General features: G+C 40.7%; 1 protein-coding gene across 2 annotated transcripts in view; it reads left to right on the forward strand.

The window, feature by feature from the left end:
- Positions 1-25,818, forward strand: part of CHCHD6 (coiled-coil-helix-coiled-coil-helix domain containing 6) — a 343,619-nt gene that overhangs the window by 252,321 nt on the left and 65,480 nt on the right. The window lies entirely within an intron of this gene.

The raw sequence follows: 25,818 nt of genomic DNA on the forward strand, positions 1-25,818 counted from the left end.
TAAAAACTAAAGTCACCTTATGTTGGATAACCCCTTTAAGCTGTCATGCTGCCAATGTCATCCTCAAATTTTCTTAAATTTTTTAAAGTTTTGTTTATGCAATTTTCACAAGAAAATAAAACAATACAACTAGGAGCCCCACAGGAGCTACCAGAATGCAAAAACAAGGGAAGGGTACAGGTGAATAGGGACACAGAAAAACAAGGACAGTATAATAGATTGTCGCAGGTCAGTCCCATAACACTCATACAATGTGTCTCATGAATAGTCCCAACCCGTGCACCTCCATGAGGAAGTCGCCTTGTAGCGACAGAACGCGTGGGGCTCCGTGGCACCGTCCTGTTCCATTCGTCTGATCTTTTCCATTCCGGTCGCTTCCATATGTTTACACACAGGTTGTATATACTGGTAGGATGCATGTATGGTCAGGGTTATGTATTGGTGTATATATCTAGCCGTTATTTATGAATTGATTTTGCTAGACTGTATAATTACATCATACCTTCCTACCTGCATATAGTGTTGTTAACTCATTGTGACACGGATGGTACATGTTATTTACATTTACTCCACATTACAGGACGGTGGCTTACTAGTTTAGGGGGTTCATTACCCCTTGCTAGGACTGTGTTGTGGCTCCCAATGAGCATTTTTAATTGGTTTTAGAGCTTTGTCCACTATTTTGTACATGTATTACATTTATGTGTGCTTTTCTCTTTTTTGTACTTAATAAAATTATGGAATTCTTATAAATTATTGGTGTGCTCTCTAATATAGTGTGCGGTCTGTTTGCTTCTTTTGGATTACCATGTTAAAACAGGTCCAACAATACATACACACAACCAAACACACAGACACACAACACTGGGGACTCCCACCACCTACCCCTCCATGACAACAGTAGGTAATAGGCCTGCTAAGTCTGTGACCCGGACCACACTGGGGGATCAGCTGAGGTCTCCAAAAGAAACCAGGGCATTCAAACTTTATCAAACTTGTTTGGACAACCACGACTTATATATATAAGGCCCGAACATACTTTTTAACCAAAGCCACCCAGCAGGAGAGATCATGAGAGATAATTATCACTTTACGAGCACAGAAAAAAAGTGCGAACTAGACACCAGCCCATTAATAACACCCAGGAGACACACTTCTGGGGCATAAACTTATGGAAACTCCAGGTGATCAGTCAAAAATTGCAACACTTCCCTCTAGAAGGGAACCACACATGGGCAGTCCCACACAGCATCCAACGTGAACCTCTATGAACATTACACCGGAAACAAATATCAGAATATTAAACCCCAATACGAAGCAAGCGGACAGGCGTATAATACAAGCGAAGAATAAGACTAAACTGGATAATGAGATCACGAGCACTAACAACACTAGGATAATAGGACAGCACAACCTCCTTCCACTGCTCTTCCTTTGCCCATTTTGGATAAGCCAAGGCAAAGAGATCCGGCTCCACAGATTGTAGCAAGGCATACGCCTGCGTAAGTGGTTTGGCAAGGTCAGAAGTACCTAGCAACAGCTCAACATCAGAAAAGTCAGGAGCCACATCCAAGGAGCCAAACTGTGCCTGTATCGTATGTCTCAATTGAAGATACCTAAAATAGGCACTCCGAGGGAGACTGAAGCGAGTTTGCATAACAGAGAAGGAAGGAAATGAATCCTCCTCAAACAGGTGGATAGCAAATTTGACTCCATGTGAGGTCCAAAAGCCAGCCACCTCCAAATGTGGGTTACCCCACAGGGGTACCCTGGGAGAAATTGCCGGCAGGGCAAAGTGAGCTGAGACCACCAACCAGACGTCCTCAAATTTTCCTAAACTGCTTCTGATCCGACCAGCATTTTAATATGTTTGTTTGTTATGTTTGTCTTTCCTATTTTGGGATGATTTGTAATTTCTTGCTAATAGATTTCTTCCTCTTTATAATAAACCTTTTCGAGAACTCTGTTTGATGTCAGTATGTAGAAACGTTCTCCGCAGTCTAAAAAACTTTTGCAGACCTTCTAGTTCTCACAGCTGTGGTTTTGCTACAGTTGCATGTAACCTAGACAATTTTCAGTGCGCTAAATTTATTAGCAGCATAAGGCCAGTTTTACACCAGCACAATACGGATGCATTTTTGCATCTGTATACATGACTGTAGGTCTGATGGCCCTCACAGCTGATGGTTTGCTTTAATTATATTAAGTCTAGACACTCCACATTGATCCAAACCATTGGTTCTAAACCTGTGGGGTGCGCTGGCCGGGAAAGATTAATGTAAGCCTGCTGTAGGTTACAATAGTGTTTCATTGCTAGTTTCTAAGGCAGCGATGTCTCAGCCATACTAGCTTAGGAAATCTTCTATCTACTGTGCTTCACCTGTCCTTCCTGCTGCTGTATGTGCATGTCTTCATCCGCTACCTCCTATATGGATCAGTCACTTTGTTGTGAGGATCAGCTTGGGACATGTCCATTATAAACTGGTCAAACATAAAGAAAACTTGCAGAAGCCATGATTCTGTGCTGGGATCCTTCACATAACAGACAGCGGTGTTTCCCGTGTGACCCAATAACTTGTTATAGGAACCATCAGATTAAGAAGAGGAATCTGTCGTTTTGACAGAAAGAATGGCACAGCATGCGGCAACTGTTCACGTAGCCTCCAAACGGAGCAAGTGACTATAGTGTGAACATACCCATATTTTGTCATCCTTTATAACTCACCGCTTCCTATGGGGTACTGTTGGAACTTTTTGTTCTTGCTGAGATTGAGAAACACTCATCTACACATTCAGGACACCAACATTTTACCTGAATGAATCATTGTAGCAAACTCTAAAGGGAGAGATTTGTGCTGATAAAAAGTGACAGGAGAGTGTTTGAAACTGTATATGGAATGTTAACGGACTGATAAAACAAAAACTGAATTTAAAGAATATAAAGAATAATTTAAATGACTTGTACAATAATTATCATAAAGTTATGCATGGCTATTGCATTCAATCGTGAAAGACAAAGGTTGTTCATGTAGAAACAATTACTTAAAAAAATGAGAAAAAAAAACACCTTGTCCAGACGGAGCTTATGAAAATGTCAATGGCACTGATGTGACCAGCTTGACTTTCAATCTGCAGCTGCAGAAATCCTGGAGAGTGGAGCATGGGCCCTGCAGAGATATCCTGTGGGTGTCCTAGATCCCTAGCATTATCAGCAATGCTCCAATTACCTGTATTGCCTCACCTTCTATGTGCGGAGAGCAATTAATCTTGTGTGGAAGGCGCCAGGGGGCGTGCTAATATATAACAGATGTCATGTTAGTTAAGCAAAACGGGAAGCTGCTGAAACAGTCTACAAATCTTCACTGCACACAGAAGCAAATGAACAAGCGAGAGATACAAGAGAGCGGAAACTCATCAATATCCAGGAGAGACGTTGCCGTCCATGTATGTTTCATGCTAGACACTACTGTTTAATACTATTGAGCACATTAGAAGTTATGGACCCTTTTTCCCTACCTGAGAGGGTGCAGTATGTCTGAGCTGTCCAATCCTGAACCATTAACACTACAATACATTTGAACTTGACCAAACAGATACCTCGGCACTGCTGTAGCTACGATTTTCGAACCCACAGTGTCCTATCTGGCTGCGCATCCAGTACTACATAACCTTATTGGGTGCTCACTTGAAAGGCAGGTAATCTTCAACAATGCAGACAGTAGAAAATAAGGAGCATTCACCCGGTTACTTGCTTGAATATCTTGATGCTTTATTTCTTATTTGGATACATTTGTGCAGAGTAGCGGACAGGAGCCATGGTGTGGGGGGGCAACGGACCATATTGCGCGGCGTGGCACTTAGTCAGGCCCCTTTGGGCCTAAAGAAGTGCCACGTCGCGCAATACGGTTTGTTGACCACCCAGAGGTGTAGTCGCTCTCAGACTGCCCCACATTTTTGGTAATTAATCTTCAACAATGCAGACAGTAGAAAATACGGAGCACTCACCCAGTTACTTGCTTGAATAACTTGATGCTTTATTTCTTATTCAAATACATTCGCGCAGGGGAGTGGACAGGAGCCGTGGTGTGGTGTGGGGGGCAACAGACCGTATCGCGCAGTGTGGCACATGACGAAGTGCCACGCCGCGCGATACACTATGCTGACCACTCACCCCCCACACCACCACTCCTGTCCGCTCCCCTGCATGAATGTGTCCAAATAAGAAATAAAGCATCAAGTTATTCAAGCAAATAACCGGGTGAGTGCTCTGTATTTTCTATGGTCTGCATTGTTGTACAATACATTTGCCTCTCCCCTCCTTCTCTGGATTTTCCAACTTAATTGTGTCCTCTGGTTACTTAAGCTTCAGATGCATTTGCATGTAAAGTATTTTTATGGAGCATCTATAAGGTGTCTGGAGTTGCGAATATTATAAGGAGCAGCTCGTAACTCAGCCCGGCTGACTGTAACGTTGCCAGCAGCGCTGTATACTTTTATACTACTTTAAATTTGTGACTTTGCTACTCTTCTTTTTTTTTTGTCTTCATTTCTCCATCCTTCATAAATTAGGAGACCTTTTGTGATGCGCACACGACAAGATGGAAGACACTGCTGCTAGGACTTGAAAGCTGGGGATATAATATTTAAAGAGAGACTAAAGTTGACATCCTTTGATTTTTGCTGCTGAATGATATCTTTTGCTCTGTTACCACTCTTTTCCGATTAGGAAGAGGCTGGCTGAAATGAAACATATAGCTACATCCTACACTGGTCACATCCAGAGCTGCACTTAAAGGGGTATTCCAGAAATCTTTTTTATTTGACTATGCTACAGGGGCTGTAAAGTTAGTGTAGTTCATAATATAGTGTCTGTACCTGTGTGTGATGGTTTTCTCATAATTCCTATGTGATTTTCACTCCAATATTTATTTTTAACAGCATACAAAATGACTGTTGTCTCAGATTTTTCCCAGGTTGCAATGCGGCCGAGACCTGACTCACTAGTCAGCTGATGACAGGGAGCCTTTCTGCTTCAATGGGTGGAGGGATCAGTCTGCAACTAATGCAACAGCTGTAGGCTTTTGATGGAGGCAGCTCATTTATGTTTCAATGGGTGGGGTGGATGATGTGTGGGAGGAAGAAAAATGGAATTGTGGGATTTGTAGTCTAAAAAAAGAAAAGTCAAACAGGAAATACCAGTTAACAAAAAGCTAGCCACAGTGTTATTGTAATCTCACAGCATAACCATTTAGCCCCAAGACAAGCGCAGATCCTTCCTAAGCATGTCCATTACTGTCTACCAGGTGCGTACTAAAATCACCTTATGGTGGATAACCCCTTTAAGTTTATGATGGTCTTCCGCTAGTATGCAGTACTGTAGTATGCAGTTTGCAGCCATGTAGATATGCATTCCCTGTAATACATGGTGAATGTGAGGTCTGTGGCTCAGGAGTTTGCTGTAGCTGCTCTGCTTTCCTTTTACACAGACCATATTATTCTTCCCTTTGACCTGCCTTTTATGTGGTACTCTTCCTATCTACAGCGTATGTGATGTCCTCTATGTAACTCCCAAAGTTAAAGCGTTACTGTCGTTAGAAACAACTTTTTTCCATTTAATACTTCCTTAAAAACGAAGCATTTTCCTGATATACTTCATTAAAAAAAATCTGATTGCTAAAGATGTGAAAAGAGGGTTTAAAAAAAATGGCCACTAGAGGTCTCGGTCTTTTTAATTTAGCAAAGAAACCCAGAAAATGCAGCATTTTCAGGACCAAAATATCTGAGGCTAGGGGGAAGGAGGTGCAGTTATCTCCATGCTGTTCCTCAGAGCACAGACAAGATCCAGACAGCCTGCAGTCTTTAAGAAGAGAAGCATTTACATGCACAGTTACAAGCAATACACCGTGCTAAACTATTATTTATATGCAAAATGGTTTCTCTTTGGTCATTTTATGAACTTATTTCTTGTGTATGTGCACCATTTAGGTTTCACATGGCTGCTTTAGGGTTATAAAAAGTATGCCCTTTGGTTACAAAGCTGTGAAAATGTAAAAATCTTTATTTTTTGGCTCAAAATGCAGATTTTTCTTCTGTCATTGCACCATATAGTTTCACATGGCTGCATTATAGTTATATAGAGCATGCATAACTGCATTAGAGTAATATAGAACATGCAAAGGTGCATTAGAGTTATATAGAGCATGCATAGCTTCATTAGAGTTATATGCATTAGAGTTATATGGGCATGCATTTAGGCAGTATGCTTTGCAAATGCAAACATGTTTGTGCAGACCTCATGACAGGGGAGGGGGAAGGAGTGGAGATCATCACACTCCAGATGAAACACCCCCAGCCTCAGAGAAATCAGAGTCATTACAGGAATGCATAGATCAAAAGGTATTATACATATTAACACATGCATATTATTATGCATATAGGTCTTAATGCATGTAACTATAAACTATAATTTTCTTACTAATGACATTAACGCTTTAAGTAAACAGAGTAGCCCCCAGGGCTATGCCATTCGCATAACCCCCTATTAAAGTCAGTAGGTGTTACGCATATTGTGGAACTTCCCTGCGTTCCCAACCACCCCTGGCTGCTGCAAACAGCAGAAACTTGCTTAATTAAGCTACAAATAATAAAAACATTCAGAGCTAATGTGTTCATAGACTTTAAATTGTTACAGGTACATTGGTAATGGATTTGGGTTAGCCTACAGAATTTTGGATGCAGATTTACATGTGATTGGAGTGTTAGTCAGAAAGTGACCCTTTACTTTAAAATAATGGTCTTCCGGTTTGTAAATGGAGCAATGACTGCATTGACAACCTTTTGGCACTGATTTACTATTGTAAACCTGACCTGCTTTGTCGGGTTGTGCGCTAAAATGTGGCACAGTGTGCCAGAATTTGAAGCATTGTTCCACAAATTGAATCTGCGCCAGAATGTATGACCAAAAAATTCAAGAATCTCTGCAAACTCTCTATTGTACTTAGAAACCCTGAAAAGGGTGTGTCCTCAAAATTTTCAACATATTTATTAATGTTTCCATTGAAATGTGATGGATTTGAGCTCTGGAAAACCCCAGAGCAAAACGTAGGTAAACTGTAGTAAATATCGTGGAAAAATACCTGTTGGGAATGAAAACCCACACAGAAAACTGCATTCCACTCTTAGTAAATCAGGCCATTTGTCTTTAGTGCTCTTAATGCTTCTGTTTATAAACCTAAACATATTCGTTTATACATCAGTTTTCACCAACTGTTGATAGGGTTAAATCCAACCATACTCATAGGTGGCCATGTAGGAAGAGATCTGGCAGCTGCTTTGCTCTGTAGGCTCCACTGCACCCACATTTTCCATCTGGCCCGATAAGCTGGCAGAGGGGTTGTTTTCAGCTCATCGATGCCAACTTTTTAGCTGTAGTTTTACTATATGACTTTGTTTAGCAGGCGCAAGCAGCTCTTTTGCTTGCTGAAAAAGCTACAGATGAGGATGTGCACTGTAGGCCACTTGTTCTGCAGAGAAAAAGGTAGAATCCGGCTATTTGCCCTGTGCCTTAGGGCTTAGAGGAGCTCTCATGCCTTTTGACTTCTCTATAATAGTCAGTAGTCCTGCCAGTACCCTTGTCATAAATTTTGCCTTATATTATGATGCTGTTGAATTATGTCATGTTTTATATTCCAGAAACATTCAAAACTGCATCTAAAAAGGTATACTTGAAGGGGTATTCCAGGATTTTTTATTTTTTTATTTGACTATGCTACAGGGTCTGTAAAGTTAGTGTAGTTCATAATATAGTGTCTGTACCTGTGTTCTCACAATTCTTATGTGATTTTCACCCCAATATTTATTTTTAACCCCTTCCCACCTGCTATGGAAGCCTGTGAGATCCATCCAAAATGTGCTGCTCATCAGGTATATCATACTGTGCTGCATTGCAAATGTATTGCAGCATAGTATAACCTGTAAAAAGTGAAAAATAAAATAATAAAAGGTTGTTCAATACATGTATAAAGTGTAAAAAAAAAATTGCCCCTTTCCCAATAAAACCCTGTATTGTCATCAAAAAAGATCAAAAACACAAATCATATATCATACACAAATCATATACAATAGGTATTGCCTCGTTCATAATGACGTGTACTAAAAAACTATAATGTAAATTATCCCGCACGGTGATCACCGTTAAAAAAAACAACAACAAAAAAGCACAAAGTGTGCCAATTTTGGTACAAATAGCGGAATAAAAAAGATCAAAAGGTAGCAGGTATAGCAAAAATTATACCAATAAAAAGTACAGCTCATCCTGCAAAAAATAAGCCATCATTCAATGGCGTCGGACGAAAAATAAAAAAAAGTTACGGCTGTTGGAAAATTAATGGCAGGAAAATAATTTTGCTCAGAAAAGGAAAAAGAACATAGAAAGCTACATAATCGTACTGACCCACATAATAAATATAACCACTTTTATCGCACAGTGAACACCATAAAAAAATTATTTTAAAAAACGCCCGAAATGTACCAGTTTTTCACAATATTTTGGGGTTTTTCACAAATAATGCTGCATGTGTCAACAAAAATGCACCACTTATATAAAGTACAATATGTCACGAAAAAACACTCTCAGAATCGCTCTGCTCAGAAAAAGCGTTAATACCAGAAAAAAGTTAATACCATTTAGAGACCCAGTCAAATAAAAAAAAAAGAAAGAGCCTGGTCATTAAAGGCGAACTCCGGAATAGGAAAATTATCATCCATACTGCCGGCAGTAAAAAAAAAATAAACAGGTACATACCTTCCTTCGCTCCCCCGATGCCTCCGGTAAACGTCACACTTCCGCTCAGCCTATTGCCGGCCGTTCGGGACTTTGCTGCGGCAGGTGATTGGCTGAGCGCTGTATGACTCGCCGACCATCGGCAACCAGGAAGAGGATCGCGGCGGAGGCCGGAGCCGGTTACCGGAGGCATCGGAGCAGCGAAGGAAGGTATGAACCGGTTTATTTTTTTTTTTTACTGCCGGCAGTATGGACAGTAATTTTCCTATTCCGGAGTTCTCCTTTAAGGTAAAAAAAAAATAGGTCCGTCCTTAAGGGGTTAACAGCATACAGATTTTTCCCAGGTTGTAATGTGGTCAAGACCTGACATCACTAGTCAGCTGATGACAGGGAGCCTGTCTGCTTCATTAGGTGGAGTGATCGCTTGGTGGGAGAGATCAATCTGCAACGAATTGTATTTTTGCAACAGCTGTAGGCACCCTGAATAAAAAAACACAGGGCTTTTGAATGGATGCAGCTCATTTATGTTTCAATGGGTGGGGTGGCTGATGTAGGCAAAGAAGGAAACGCAAACAGGAAATACCAGTTCACAAAAAGCTAGCCACAGTATCATGGTAATCTCATGACAGCCATTTAGCCCCAAGACCAGCGCAGATCCTTCCTAAGCATGTCCATTACTGTCTGCCAGTTACGTACTAAAATCACCTTATGGTGGATAACCCTATTAAAATAAAATAAAAAGTGTTTTCCCATAGCTTGTACAAGCTTAACCCCAACAACAGAATGTTTTTGAAAACTTAAAAAAAAAGTTTTTTTGTTTTTTTTTGTGTTTTTTTTTTATAAATGTGCCTTTAAATCTTGCTGAATGAAACACAACAGAACATGATCTGTACAGATGTTAAAACGGAAGGGGCTTCAGGGACATGTGAGATCATGTGGCCTGAGAGTTAATCTTGTCTGCCAATTGAGCCGCAATACCAAACACAACCAACAGACAGGAGTCGGTATGTGTGTCTAATCTGACACAACTCTTTTCAGCTGCTTTGCCTGTCTCCTAACACAGAGCCCAAATTCCCAACCTTGCCACTTGTAGTGTTGGTGGCATGAAAACCGTCCCTGAGGTGTAGTGTATATTAGGATCCTGTTATTATCAAATACCCCACTCCCCCATTCTGTCATTAGTTTCCTGCAATTCCTCTGTGTCTCATTTCCAGTAATAACTGCTTTTGTACGTTACCTGCCTGCCACATCGCAAGTCTCAAGTGTTCCACTTACCCACAAAGCACCGGCATTGAGAGGAGCTGGCAGCCGTAAGCTTACTAGGTGATAAAGGGTAATGCAGTCTCTGGGTTTTTTCAGCTCCCTTTCTGTCGCTCTGCTGAGACTGCCAATTAGTTTGGCAGTCCCTGACAATGGCTGCCACTTTTTTTTATTTTTTTTTTATAATTTTTTTTTTCTGCACCCGGCCTGATGGGAACACCTATGTTTTAGAGAGTGGATGCTAAGTGCCAACTCATTTCACACACACTTCTGAAAAGCTGTCACAAGATAATGTCTCTTGGCCATTGTCTACCTGACACAGACGCCAATGCAGCCAGCAATGTATTTTTTACCTAGTGCTTGAAGCAAGAAGCGATGAGGAATTTGGTCCCATGCCCATTACCGTGCCAGCCATGAGTGACTGTAAGCAGAAGTGTAACATACGGGACTAAGCGCAGGAAGACTCCTGATATTTACATAGCTGATTAATTATTTTCAGTTTGCTTTCATCTCAGTTGTCACTTTAGATGAAAATAAAGTGTGGTAGGAAAGTGCCAAGCGCTGACTATCTTGTACTCATGCCCATAAGTCTATACTGCATTGTAATGCAAGATAATTTCACAGGTACTGATGCACTGACCAAATCAATTTATTAAAATGACAATAGGGTGTCTCTCGTGCCCACATGGGGATGTGTGCCTCTTACACACTGAGCAAAGGGTAATTAAGAGTCAAGAACAAAAGACATTGGGGGAGATTTATCAAAACCTGCCCAGAGAAAAAACTATAGCAACCAATCAGATTGCTTCTTTCATTTTTGAAAAGGTCTCTGAAAAATAAAAGAAGCGATCTGATTGGTTGCTATGGGCAACTCAGCAAGTTACCCTCTGGAAAGGTTTTGATAAATCTCCCCCATTGTCTATCTGGGTTATTTCCAAAATAGATCATGGTGTATTGGCCTTTTATTTTAAAAGAGAGTAAGTATATGTATATGTATGGCTGCATTTCCTCTGGGAAGAGGTGGTCTAGGTGGTTGCACCTCTGGTGAGCCAGGTTGTGTGGGATAGGTGTGGTTATGTGCCTGGTCTTCTTTTCCAAAGAAGCCTTAGCCATGCATTTGTAGTTCTTTTCTATGTAAGGAAATGAGAGACACTGGAAAACCAGAGTATGGACACTTTAAAGGGGTATTCCAGGTAAAAACTTTTTTTTAATATCAACTGGTTCCAGAAAGTTAAACAGATTTGTAAATTACTTCTATTAAAAAATCTTAATCCTTCCAATAATTATCAGCTGCTGAAGTTGAGTTGTTGTTTTCTGTCTGGCAACAGTGCTCTCTGCTGACATCTCTGTCTGTCTTGGGAACTGCACAGAGTAGAATAGGTTTGCTATGAGGATTTGCTTCTAAACTGGGCAGTTCCCGAGACACGTGTCATCAGAGAGCACGTAGACAGAAAAGAAGAACTCAATTTCAGAAGCTCATAAGTACTGAAAGGATGAAGATTTTTCAATAGAGGTAATTTACAAATCTGTTTAACTTTCTGGAGCCAGTTGAGATATCTATATATATATATATATATATATATATATATATATTACTTAATATCAGTGTTGAGTCCTTTTCCTGCTTTCAGTGGTTTTAGGAGAGTAGGTAATAGTCTCTACAGCAAGGGCATCTCCCTTTTATCAGGTCAGCAATGTACAGGACATGTATACCCCTGTCATCTCAGCCTTATCTTCCTCTCATTTGTGCAGGCAGGCCACTTTGGGGATGATGGACCACGCCAGGTCTGGTAATCGCTGGGATGAAAGGATGGGCTCTTCAGATAAGCGGGTCAATGTGCTATTCATAATCAGGCATGTGAAAACATTATTCTAGGAAGATACTAATTACAGCAATGACTCAGATCAATGAGGCTGATCCATCATTACATTACTAATCATAATCGCATGGATTCTGGGCTTCACTCGCCTTTTCCTTAGGGAGGCTAAAATAGATGCAGCGATACTTCGTAAAGAGCAGTTTCTAAAAAATCTAATTATTACCTGCTAACATTAACATTTCCTAACATTACCTGCAAACATAAGACCATAAGCCATCCAGTTATGAACACTTTACTTTCTATTAAGCTGATCCACAATGTTCTGGGTAACAGGTGCCTGGTAACTGCCGAAACACATGGGGGCTGGTACTCTACTTAACATAGACCCTGAAGGGCATACAGCTCTATACAAGTATACAGCATTGCCTTTTACAGAAAAGACTGTTGAAAGTGTTGGTCTTAACTGTTAGTTCTACCATTCTTTTCATGAACTAGGAAGCACAGGATGGACAGGGTTAGTGAAAGTGAATGCTACAGAACAGACAGTAATATGAAATGCACCATGCTACATCTACAACAAGATCTGCATTTATAGTCAGTCATATGCCATGAACAATAAGGTAAATAGAAACATAGACATAGAATATGTCAGCAGATAAGAACCATTCGGCCCTTCTAGTCTGCCAAAGATGAATATAAACTGTCTAATTTTTAGACCTTGTAAAGTTAGACTAGACAGTCATCATACTTTTTCAATATCTTGCTCCTCCTTTTGACCATCTATTAGTTGGCTTACTCATGCCGAAATTGTGTGCCTAAATTTTGCTGTATTTTTGGCGCATAATGTTATGTCCTTTCAGCAAAGCCTCACATTTTCTAGTAAACCTTTTTTGTCTAAAACACATCAAGTCATGCAAGATACCTGTTATATTGTCCGGTATTGCTAATTTGGAAATGGCCCGGCATACCCAGCATCCCTGCCTCCATCCCCTCAGCACTGATATGCATGCCCACCTCGCGCTCACATGGGTGAAGGGCCCCATAAATATAGATCAGGTGGACGGGAATATCAGTGCACAGGGGATGTTTGTAGCAAAATCTGCAACAGGGCCCCATATGCCAATTATAATACTGGTCTTTTATGGGGCAGATGTGCTTTGGGGCCCCCTTAGGCACCTTCATTGCGCGAAGCCGGACAATTCCAGATTAGCAATGCCACCAATACAATCGGTATCCCCGGAACAGGACCAAGGATCAGGGTAAGGATTTTAATCCAGTTCACCTGCACTATAACCCTAATGTGTATTATACACTAATGTGTATTAGGTTTAGTATGGGAGAACCCGCGGTCAGTTTCCTTTTAAGCAAAAGTACTCAGCTGATACTCTAAAGTGACTTTTAGTACAAATTCATGCAGAGATCAGCTAGTAACCAATAAATACAATAGGCATAAAAAACACATTTGTCCTTTAGTTAAAGGGGTACTCCGTCCCTATACATCTTATCCCCTATCCAAAGGATAAGGGATAAGATGTCTGAACGCGGGGGTCCCCCAAGATCTCGACTGCAGCACTCCAGACATCAATGCTGGATGACTGCCGATGCGGGGCGGAGACTTGTGATGTCACGGCCATGCCCCACTCAGGACGTCATGGTCACGCCCCCTCAATGCAAGTCTATGGGAGGGGCGTGACTTCCATCACGCCCCCTCCTATAGACTTGCATTGAAAGGGCGTGGCCATGATGTCATGAGCGGGCATGGCCATGACGTCACGGGCTTCCGACGCTGCACCCGATGCTTGAAACAAATGCCGTCTGCAGCAGGGAGATAGTTGGGGGTCTCCAGCAGCGGGACCCCTGTGATCAGACATCTTAATCCCTATCCTTTGGATAGGGGATAAGATGTCTAGGGACGGAGTACCCCTTTCATACCACTATATGATGTCTATATAGTAACCCATTACAGTGCTCAGTTAAGTGCTCAATTTTGTACTTGTTTTATTGTAAAAATGCATAAAATAATCCAGTAAAGAAACATTTAAAGGGGTGGGGTTTACATTTTTACCCACCGGTTCCCTCCTTGGTGTGCGCAGTGTAGCAGATCACAGAAAATAAGTTCTACTCTTATAATCAAATCTACCAATTGCCAAGTCAGGTTATTGCACTATAGATGTTTTACCATGTAAAACTGAAGCTTCAAATATGGACTGGGCATAGATAAGGATATGCTGGGAGTTGTTGTCTCACTCATCAGCACAGACCTTTCAAGTGAACACAACACTCAGTGGATATGGACAGGCAAATTAGACAGTGACATCAGTGACCCACAGGTGACCATCTTCTCTATCGTTGTTCCTTTTCTTTTTTATAGAACTATTTATTAAGATTTCCTAAAGTTTTCCATACAGAAGGAAAGAAAACATATGAATAAAAATAAAATAAAATAATACACATACAAGTATGGTACATAATGCGCGTTTTAAGAAATGGCAGCAAATTAAAATATGAAATCAAGACTTGGATCACGCGACCTGTCTCCCAGATCTATATATATTGATCTATATATGTTGTTCCTTTTCTTCTCAATCTGGTCCAGTCTAGGATTTCTTTAATTTGCATCTTGTAGCTTGAAGTTGATGCTCTGACCTTTTTGTGCTCATACTCATACATCCTCATACTAGTAACAAAAGATCCACATACTTACACACAGTGTTCCCCTTTATTATGGTACTGCCAGACTCCCCTCTCTGAATATAATACTGCCACACACTGTGCCCCCTGAATATGCTGTTGCTTAAGCCAGAGGATTTATGCGAAATTTAAGCACAATTGGAGAACCATTTCAGTGATGAATTTTCTTTCAAAATGGAGCTTATGCCACACCTACCATATTAGCTAAAATAGGTAAGCAGAAGGCGTGCACAAGTACTTTCACGTTATTCTCTAACAGCGTGTGCTGCGTTATATAAGCAAAAAAACGCCATTATGGTTTCTGTTACAATAAAAACAATAAAGCCAATGCCAGATCTGGACCCCGATTTCTTATGATGGACCCCGATTTCTACCATTTTCATTTGAAGGATGACGTAGCCTGCTGTGCTATTTTCCGGCCAACTTTGGCTGAACTGCTTATGCAGGCTCTGAATGGATCTTCTGACTATAGTGTCAACACAGCCACAAGCTGGTGACACCTGAATTAAAAAGAACCAGGGCTGGAGAAGGAGGAAAGGAAAAAAGATACATTAAAGGGGTACTCCGCCCCTAGACATCTTATCCCCTATCCATAAGATAGGGGTTAAGATGTCTGATCATGGGGGTCCCGCAGCTGGGGACCCCAGCAGTCTCCCTGTTGCACCCGGCATTCGTTTAGAGTGTCGAGTGCAGTGGCGGAGGCTCGTGATATCATGGCCATGCCCCTCTCGTGACGTCACGGCCGTGCCCCCTCAATGCAAGTTTATGGGAGGTGGTGTAACCCATCACGCCCCCTCCTATAAACTTGCATTGAGGGGGCATGGCCGTGACGTCACGAGCCTCCGCCCCACATCGCCAGTCATCCGGCATGGAGCGAAGTTTGATCCGTGCATTGGATGTCTGGGGTGCAGCAGCCAAGATCGCTGCACTGTGGATAGTGGATAAGATGTCTAGCGGCGGAGTACCCCTTTAAGTTTTGACTTTAGGGAAAGTAATAAGGAAGGAAAATATCCTTTACAGTAAATATAGAGATGTAGCTTCTTGTTACTCTAGTAGCAACTTTCTGACTCTTCAAATGTTCTACTACAACTCATTGCTGTTACCTTTTGTCTTGTTATTGTGCACAGAGTTCGCTGTGACTTCCTGTTCCTCCCCACTTGCCATTAGGTAAAACATTGCTGCTTGTGTCCTTCATGCTCCCTGCCCAGAGCCGTGCTGTCACTTTCCATTACCTCTCCCCATCTGGTCCATGATGCAGCCTGCCAGGATTATAAGGGCATCAAGCACAGTTTAAACAACCACAAGAAATCCCATGTTCTCCCATTGCTCTACTTGCAGTGTCTAGTACCAGAGAAATATGTTAAACTTTGAATTCACAATGTTAAGAGTCCTCAGGGAACAACACAGAAAACAGTGAATAGGCTGATGGGCAAATGAAGGGAATAATAACCAATCTGCAGCATGTGAGCAGAAAAACCAGCACTTTTCAGAATCCAGAAAATAACTTTTATATTGTAAATGTCCCTCCCAGTAAGCTTCCAGATGGAGCATGGATTGCATACAGTTTACTCTGAGTGGATCCTTCTCCCCTGCACATTGTTGCCCCCCTGCTGAGTAATAAACTTTGGATGAGCTTTCAAGTGCAGCGAGAGAAGGAATTGGGACATTTAACTTTTTTTCCACTTACTGTAATTTTGACCTCATATGAAGAAATGTAACTACCGTATATTACTGTCCCTGTGTACAAGAATATAACTACTGTAATACTTCTCATATATGTAGAAATAGAGAAAGTATGCCTGCGTGGAAATTATCAAAGTCCCATTTATTGAGAATAAAATCAGCAACACAGGTAGGTGATAAAAATGATGACGCGTTTCAGGCGTGTAACGCCCTTAGCCATACAAGACTAAGGGCGTTACACGCCTGAAATGCGTCATCATTTTGTTCTGATTTTATTCTCAATAAATGGGACTTTGACCATTTCCACGCTGGAATACTCTTTGTCCTTGGATGTCGGTGTTGCCACACACCTGCAGCACTGTGGACGGGACGTCTAGCTGGTGAGCTGATCTATCCATTTCCCTCCTAAAGAAATATAACTTCTATAATACTGTCTCTGTATAAAAGAATATAACTACTGTAATACTAATGTCTATGGAAAAAAGAATTTGAATAATGATTATGCTTCCTCTTATGGAAAAGCTGACCCATGTACAAACTATAATACTGAAATCACTGACAAAACGATAACTTCTATAATAATAGTTATTATATTATAGGAATATAACTGCTATAATAATGACCCTTATGTACAAGAAGATAAATATTATAACATTGCCCTGTAGATATATATATATATATATATATATATACTGCTTTCTATGGGCATAAATATAACAAGTATAATACTGCCTCAGTGTATAAGAATATAACTACTATAATACTGCTTCCTATGTACAACAATTTAACTGCAATAATACTATGTACAAGAATATATCTACTATAATACTGTCCTGTATGTAGAAGACTATAACTGTACTACTGCCCCTATGTACATGATTATAACTACCATATGACTGCCTTTTACATAGAACATTATAACATTTAACAATTTATAACACTGCTCATTATGGATGAAAATTTGGCTTTGAAGAGGTGGAACATTTTGCCATGTCACCAGAGTTGCCTTTCAATACAACTTTATAGCTTTAGCTATTAAGTAACCACAAAGCCTTTCATATGACGGAGGCGGCATACTGTCAGTTATAGATGCACTACAATATATTAATAGCCGTGTTCCCTAAATAACTTAGTATTCCCTCATAACCACTGCTAGAATCAGGAGCGTGTTTTAAGGACACCTATGTAATTATCATGGATGTCTTGTCTAATATCTTACGATAGCTTGGCAGATGTTGGGAGGTGTGGGCTGCTGCCTAGGGACTTCTGAACAACTTAAAGCGTTGATCTGTGACAAGTGAAAACTATTAGTTTTATTACCACATTTAGGTGATCAAACAACAGCCCCTCCAGGTTCAGTTCACTTTGTTCCATAGCCTGCATTGCTTTGTGCACCTTTGGTACCTGATGCTCCAAATGTAGATAATTTGACAGAACCCAAAAGAGGAAGGAAACTTAGAAGCCAAATGGCACTCTCTCAGCTCCTGGCCCATGAGAAGTGAGCAGCCGTAGTCAGCACTTCTGAGTTGTAACTGAAACGTACACATGGTATACCGAGTGACAAAATGACTTACAAATCATTTCACCAAGGGTTAATATGGCCTTTCATAATGATCCCTAAATCCAGGGATCAGTTATTTAGGACTACCACCAATGATGGGCGACAACACCTAATGCCATTACAATGCTCTTTGGATTTGCCATTTCCAGGGTGCACGATCGGCAGACTGTACATCCCAATTGTTCTCTATGCTGCATGACCTGTTTCAGTGTCTGTAGGTCTTGCATTCTATTCATGAGATTTGACGCTCGGGATAAACAGTACTATAGTCTGTAGTGAGGTTGCATCATTTTCATAGATTGTAGCTGAAAGATAGATCTTCACAGACGTTAAACGAAATAGGAAAAACATGGCCTACTTCCATAGACAGTGCCTCTTTTGTTCATAGCCCTGATATTGTCTGATGTTGCATGAAGACTAGGATGACTGTAATGTAGACATAGTAGTCTTTGGATAGGTGTAATGCTGTGTTTGGAAGAAAACGGTTAAACGTCATGGCCACACATATAGGTCACTAAGTGTCCTTAGGTTCCACCTGTAGACGACATTTACCTTTTTTTTAACCGTTCCATTGTGCGTGTTGTTCTTTTGCAGACCTCTTTGTGGGTTATTAGTGTTTCATAAAGTGAAATGATTAATATTATGGGAACGTTATAAGTGAATGTGAGCGGCCGCTCCAGCTGTGAGTATACCTGCTTATTTCTTTATTCTTTCCAGATCTCATCAGGAGAGTTGCATTTACGGCTGGAGATTCTGTTAAGATTAGAAGTTTTCTTTCTTTTGTTTTTGTTTTTTTCCCCTCAAACCTAGCCCCCTGGGTTTTTGATCAGAAACTGTTCAAGACTAGAAGAAAAAAAAAATTATAAATACTTTTTTTTTATTCTGCTCCGTTCTTATTCTGAAAATACTGATTGTCCTCATCTAGCCGAATGATTTGTGCAGCTGCACTTGCATAGTAGCTGCGATCATCTGCAGGGGGTCAAGTTTGTAAATAACTTTTTATTTTAATCTATCCAGCACATAGGAAGGAAGCAGCTCCCCCCTGCTCACTACACATTTTTACTGTGTGCTTAATACTGACGCAACCAACCTTTACCACGCGGCCCCTGGGAGCACACAATGCTCTTTTATGCAGTAAAGAAAAATAAAATAGCAACCTAAAATAATTGTAGAAATTGGATTCTCCAGGAGAGGTAAAAGTAGTTGGCGTTCTCCTACATTGTAGTGCACTGCAATAAATGTGGAATTGCTGCCGTTGGCTTTCTTTTATTTTCTTATTTTTGCTTTGCTTTTATGTACGGCAATGATTTTGTAAGTCCAACCTATAATCTTAAAGCTACTGCCTTATCATTTCTGTAAGAAGCTTTCTTTTTTTATTTTTATTTTTATTTTTATTTTTTTTGCTGAGCAGCCATTTTAGTTTGGTAAAATATTGGGCCTAGTTCTCCATAAAATTTTGTGAGAAGTTACATTGGTCTGGTTTCTTTATGAGACAGTGAGATGTATCATCATAGAGTCGGCAAAAGTTTTTGTAAATTACAATTCATCATCTGCCATCCATGAGAACATAAAGAACGCTATTAGGGTGCGTTCACACGCTATTTGTTTTTGCGGGTTTTCCGCTGCGTATTTGAAAGTGGGCGGGCTCTTCTCGTCTGTCCACAGCAGATTTTCCATGGAGGAATTTACGCTGCGAAAAATCCGCCGCGGAAAATCTGCTATGGACAGCCGAGAAGAGCCCGCCCACTTTCAAATACGCAGCGGAAAACCCGCAAAAACAAATAGCATGTGAACGCACCCTTAGGGTACGTTCACAGCATTTCACAGCTTATTTTGCTACCCTTTGACTTTAGTGGGTAGCAAAATCTGCTGTGGAAAACATGCAAACAAATTTTGCTGCTTATTTCTGCTGCCGATTTTCCTACTCATTGACCTGAATATGTACATGTGAACATACCCTTAAGGCCAGGGTCACATGTGGTGCATCCGTAGCATATTAGATGCTGTGGGAAATCTGCTGCGCAGCAGGAAATCTGTTGCAAATTCTGCTATGAGCAGATACACAGCTACCCCACCACAGCCCTCTGTGTGCAGTAAGGTTTGGAGGCGGGCCACCACCAAACTTTACTGCACACACAGGGCTGCGGCAGGGTAGGCCTGTATGTCTGCTCATATCAGAATCTGCAGCATATTTCACGCTTCACAGTGTATTTACAACAGTGTGAAATACGCTGCTGATGCACTATGTGTGACTTTATACTTAAAGGGTTTTCCCACTATGTACAAATTTGCTATTTTTAAGGAAAAAACAGATCACTCTAACAATATGATCACTGGTTTCTCTGAACTGTGGTTATGCTGTATGTCATGCAATGTTGCATAAGCTTTCCCACAATTCCCTTTGCTGACGCATAAAAACTCTGCTCATTAAAGTCAATGGTAGCTTCCCAGCTGGCCCCCACCCTGTTCTTCCCATAGCTCAGAGAGCCACGGTGCAGCACTGCACAAGTGCAAATCATGCCTGTGTGAATAAAGGCTAGGTTCACACTGCGTTTTCTGTCTCTGTTTCACTGGTTGTCATTTAACTACATTTAATTTTGCTGTAGTTGACTGTTATTGAGTACAGAGAAAAAGACAATCTGTTATGTTTTTTTTTTTATACTGTAAGTCATTGAGAAAAAGATTCTGCTGTATGGCATACAGCATAGTCAGTTTTAAAGGGGTACTCCGGTGGAAAAACAATTTTTTTAAATCAATTGCTGCCAGAAAGTTAAACATATTTGTAAATTACTCCTATTAAAAAATCTTAATCCTTCCTGTATTTATTAGCTGCTGAATACTACAGAGGAAATTCTTTTCTTTTTGGAATGCTCTCTGATGACATCACAAACACACTGCTCTCTGCGGACGTTATTATAATAATAATAATAATTCTTTATTTATTGTTGTCCTTAGTGGAATTTGAACCCAAGGCCCCAGAACTGCAAGGCAGCAGTGCTAACCACTAAGCCACCATGCTGCCCTTAGCATACATCTGCTATGCACGATTGCTAAAATGGACAGAGATGTCAGCAGAGAGCACTGTGGTTGTGATGTCATCAGTGTTCCAAAAATAAAGGAATTTCCTCTGTAGCATTCAGCAGCTAATAAGTACTGGAAGGATTAAGATTTTTTAATACAAGTAATTTACAAATATGTTTAACTTTCTGGCACCAGTTGATTTAAAAAATAAAAATAAAATTGTTTTTCCGCCAGAGTACCCATAAAGTATCTATTCACATATATGTTGTAGGGTAGGGTCTTGCTTGCAATATTTGCTGCATATTTGCTGCTGTGTATTTTTCTACCCATTGAAGTCAATGGGTAGCAAAATCAGGTGCGTATAGTTTGGGCACCCCAGGTAAAAATTTGTATTAAAGTGCATAAAGAAGCCAAGGAAACATGGAAAGATCTCCAAAAGGCATCAAATTACAGATTAGACATTCTTATAATATGTCAACAAAAGTTAGATTTTATTTCCATCAGTTACACTTTAAAAGTACCGTAACAGAAAACAAAAATTGGTGTCTGCAAGTTTGGGCACCCTGCAGAGTTAATATCTTGTACTGCCCCCTTTGCAATGCTGAGACCTGCCAGTGTCATGGATTGTTCTCAATCATCATCTGGGAAGACCAGGTGATGTCAATCTCAAAGGTTTTAAATGCCCAGACTCATCTGACCTTGCCCCAACAATCAGCACCATGGGTTCTTCTAAGCAGTTGTCTAGAAATCTGAAATTGAAAATAGTTGACGCTCACAAAGCTGGAGAAGGCTATAAGAAGATAGCAAAACATTTTCATATGTCATTATCCTCTGTTCTTAATGTAATTAAGAAATGGCAGTTATCAGGAACAGTAGAAGTTAAAGAAGATCTGGAAGACCAAGAAAAATATCAGACAGAACAGCTCGCAGGATTGTGAGAAAAACAATTCAAAACCGACGTTTGACTGCTCAATCCCTCCAGAAAGATCTGGCAGACACTGTAGTTGTGATACACTATTCCACTATAAAGAGATACTTGTACAAATATGGTTTTCATGGAAGAGTCATCAGAAGAAAACCTCTTCTAAATCCTCACCACAAAAATCAGCACTTGAACTTTGCAAATGAACATATAGACAAGCCTGATGCAATTTGGAAACAAGTTCTGTGGACCAATGAGGTTAAAATTGAACGTTTTGGCCGGAATGAGCAAAGGTACGTTTGGAGAAGAAGGGGAACAGAATTTAATGAAAAGAACCTCTGTCCAACTGTTAAGCATGGGCGTGGATCAATCATGCTTTGGGGTTGTATTGCAGCCAGTGGCACAGGGAACATCTCACGAGTAGAAGGAAAAATTGATTCAATAAAATTTCAGCAAATTTTGGATGCTAACTTGATGCCATCTGTGAAAAAGCTGAAGTTAAAGAGAGGATGGCTTCTACAAATGGATAATGATCCTAAACACACCTCGAAATCCACGGGGATTACATCAAGAGGCGTAAACTGAAGGTTTTGCCATGACCTTCACAATCTCCTGAGCTCAACATAATTGAAAATCTTTGGATAGACCTTAAAAGAGCAGTGTGTGACAGACAGCCCAGAAATCTCAAAGAACTGGAAGACTTTTGTAAGGAAGAATGGGCAAAGATACCTCAAACAAGAATTGAATGACTCTTGGCTGGCTCCAAAAAGTGTTTACAAGCTGTTATACTTGCCAAAGGGGACAGTACAAGATATTAACTCTGCAGGGTGCCCAAACTTTTGCAGACGCCATTTTTTTGTTTTCTGTTATTTTCAAAGTGTAAATGATGGAAATAAAATCTAACTTTTGTTGATATATAAGAATGTCTAATCTGTAATTTGATGCCTTTTGGAGATTTTTCCATCTTTCCTTGGCTTCTTTATGCACATTATTACAAATTTTTTTACCTGGGGTGCCCAAACTTTTGATCCCCACTGTATTTTGTAGGGATGTCTTGATACCATTTTTTGTAGACTGAGTACAAGTACTGATACTTTTTTAAAGTACTCACCCGATACCAGTGACCGATACTTTTTTTTAAAATGCCATTTGACAGTTTTTTTTGGTGGGGGGGGGGGGGAGGGGGTGTTTTCAGTTTCTATTAGAGGAAAGGGTGCCGCTCCTGACCCCTTTTGACCTCTAACTTTTTTTCTTTTTCCGTACACGGGGACATATGAGGGCTGATTTTTTTGTGCCGTCATCTGTGGTTTTTATCGGTGCTATTTTTATTTTGATGGGACTTTTGATTACTTTTTATTATTTATTTTAATTTTATGGTACATGAAGTGACAAAAAATACACAATTCTGGACTTTTGGTATTTTTTTAAATGTTTTAACCCATTGACTGTGCAGTTTAATTAAAGGTATAGTTTAATAGTTTGGACATTTACGCACACAGCGATACCACATATGTTTATTTTTGTTTACATTATTTTATTTGTAAAAGAAGGTGATTCAGACTTTTTTTAGGGAAGGGGTTAAATCACATTTCTTACTACTTTTCTACAGCATTGATCAGTGTTATTGGCACTCCTTTACTACTGCCTGGCAGTATAGGAACGACAAACGGACGGCACGGAGCACAGTAAAGGCCCTCCGGCCGTCCTCTCAGCTGATTGGATGCAGTATTGCTGTTGCAATTTCACTGCGGTGATCCTGAGCAGCATCCGTGAGCTAACCTGCAGTTTTTTCAGGACTTTTAGATGCTGCGATCAACTTTGATCGTGGCATCTAAAGGATTAATGCTGCAAATCACCCAGACCGTTGATGTACAGCATTAGCCACTGGTTCTGGCTATGCTCTATAGCTCATGAGCGGGTGCAGGTCGTAGATTTACGCCCTGTGTCCTCTAGGAGTTGATCCGCACGGAGAATGCAAAAGGCCTACCGCACCTCTGTGATACCTGCAAGTACTCATGCAAATGTCCAGTATTGGTCCCGATACTAGTATCAGTATGGGGACATCCCTAGTATTTTGCTACCCATTGACTTTAATGGGTAGGAAAATACTCTAAAGCAAATATGCAGCAAAATACAGCACGTGTGACCCTACCCTTAATCCCTTTTCAAGAATATAAAATGTATATGTTACCTGTGAACACAGACGCAGGGTGAACCCAGCATTACAGTGGCATACATCACTCACGAGTTATAATGGCATTGAGTTAACAGATGTGACATATGCTCTTTTCATGGCATATCCATGAAACAGGTGCCCTAATAGCTTGCAGGAGACATATGCCACCGTGAGGTATTTATCACAGGCATCCCATCATCTTTTGTTTATGAATGCCACACAATATCGTCTGTCACCCATAGATTTCCATTTTTGAAGCGAACCAGTCAGCAGGAAAACATGGGTAAAAATAAGCATATGGCTATACGGGGATAGTTATCAGGATTCTAGGCTTACCTTTATTTTTTATCTTCATAATCCTTTCCAGCCAATATGTAAGCCTTTTTGTTCTTATTCAAATAAGGCTCAGACGCCTAGGAGGCATCTGCAGGTAAGTACTGTCAATCAAACACAGTAGGTGAATGCAAGTGGGTCATTGGTCAGTGATAAAGAGAACGTAGGCTGCACTTGCCTGGGCTCTTGTCATACTGGAGAAAACCCTCTGGAATGCAGAGCTTAATTTTATTAAAAAACTAAACAAGAAGGCTTATGTCTCAGCACTGAAAAGGATTACGGAGATAGAAAAGCATTCTGAGAAGCCCTTTCTAGCTATATGCTTATTTATGCGGACACGTTTGCTTTAAGAAAGAATTGTATACAATGTGGAGTACTTTGGTACTTTGGAGTATAATATGGGATTTAACTCAATAAATAAGGGTCCTTTTAGATGGGCTTGCTCTGTCTGATATGAGCGCTAATGTAGTATACCAGTTCTAATTTAAGAAGCCTTTTACATACATAGGGATCGTGTGGGTTGCACCTCACAAATGGACGCTGGATTGTTTGTGCCACCGTTCACTTACATGATTGTTTGCCCTACATCCCCAATTTACACTCATATGTAGCTGACTAGCAAGGGTTTTAATGGCCTGCACAGACAATATCATCAGCTGACGAATAAGCATTTATCTCGTTCCTCGTCTAATCACTGGCCCTTTTACACTGGTAGTAGTGGGAGTGAACATTCCTAAGAAAATGTATTTAGCTGATCATTCATTTAGCTGATCATCTTAAGTTTCAGTGCTACGTTGGGGAGGTACCGGTGTCAAGGCAACTGGTACACTCCTCAGCAAAGTTCCGCACCTGAGCATTTTTCTGTTGAACCTGACTCATGCACAGAACTTCGCTGTACAGTAGCCTTGGCAACTGTACTTCCCAGCTTGACCTGAGTCTTCGCACCCTGGAACTGAAGGGTGCACATGCCCTAAACTTTGGACTTGTGCTTTAAAGCATTGCCATGAGGGAATGTTTTTATACATTTATCATTGATGTAAATTGTCTAAGCTGGACTGCTGCTCAGAATAGGTTACCGATAGCTAAATTGGAAGGATACCGGCACACCCTCATATCAGCTGTTAGTATGAGCTGTGGCGCCCACAATGTACAGAGCTAAAAGCTACATCCTACAATGTGTAGTGGTTGTGCCATATTACTCAGCCCCCATTTATGTCAATGGGAGCTTAGCTGCAGTAACACTTCACAGCCACTACACAATGAACGGAGCCTAGCCTTACCACTCTGTACGTTGTAGACATCTATGTGCTGTGGCAGTGCTGAGCAGCAGGGAAGTCTTCTCTTGGCACCCCACCAGTCAGCTAGTGGTGGCCTCTTTAGAGGATAGGCTATTCATGACATTTTGTCCAGAAACCTCTTAATTATTATCCTTTCATCCTTGTGATATTGTCTTGAGGACAGCCCCTTTCCACACATGGTACCTCTCCTGAGGCAAAGCGGGGAGCCACAGCTAAAGAGGGTCTCTTTTTTCATTGTGAATCTAGCCCAACCGTGTATTGGGGTGTGTTT

Source organism: Hyla sarda, chromosome 6 (assembly GCF_029499605.1).
Source record: "Hyla sarda isolate aHylSar1 chromosome 6, aHylSar1.hap1, whole genome shotgun sequence".
In the NCBI taxonomy this organism is placed as follows: domain Eukaryota; kingdom Metazoa; phylum Chordata; class Amphibia; order Anura; family Hylidae; genus Hyla; species Hyla sarda.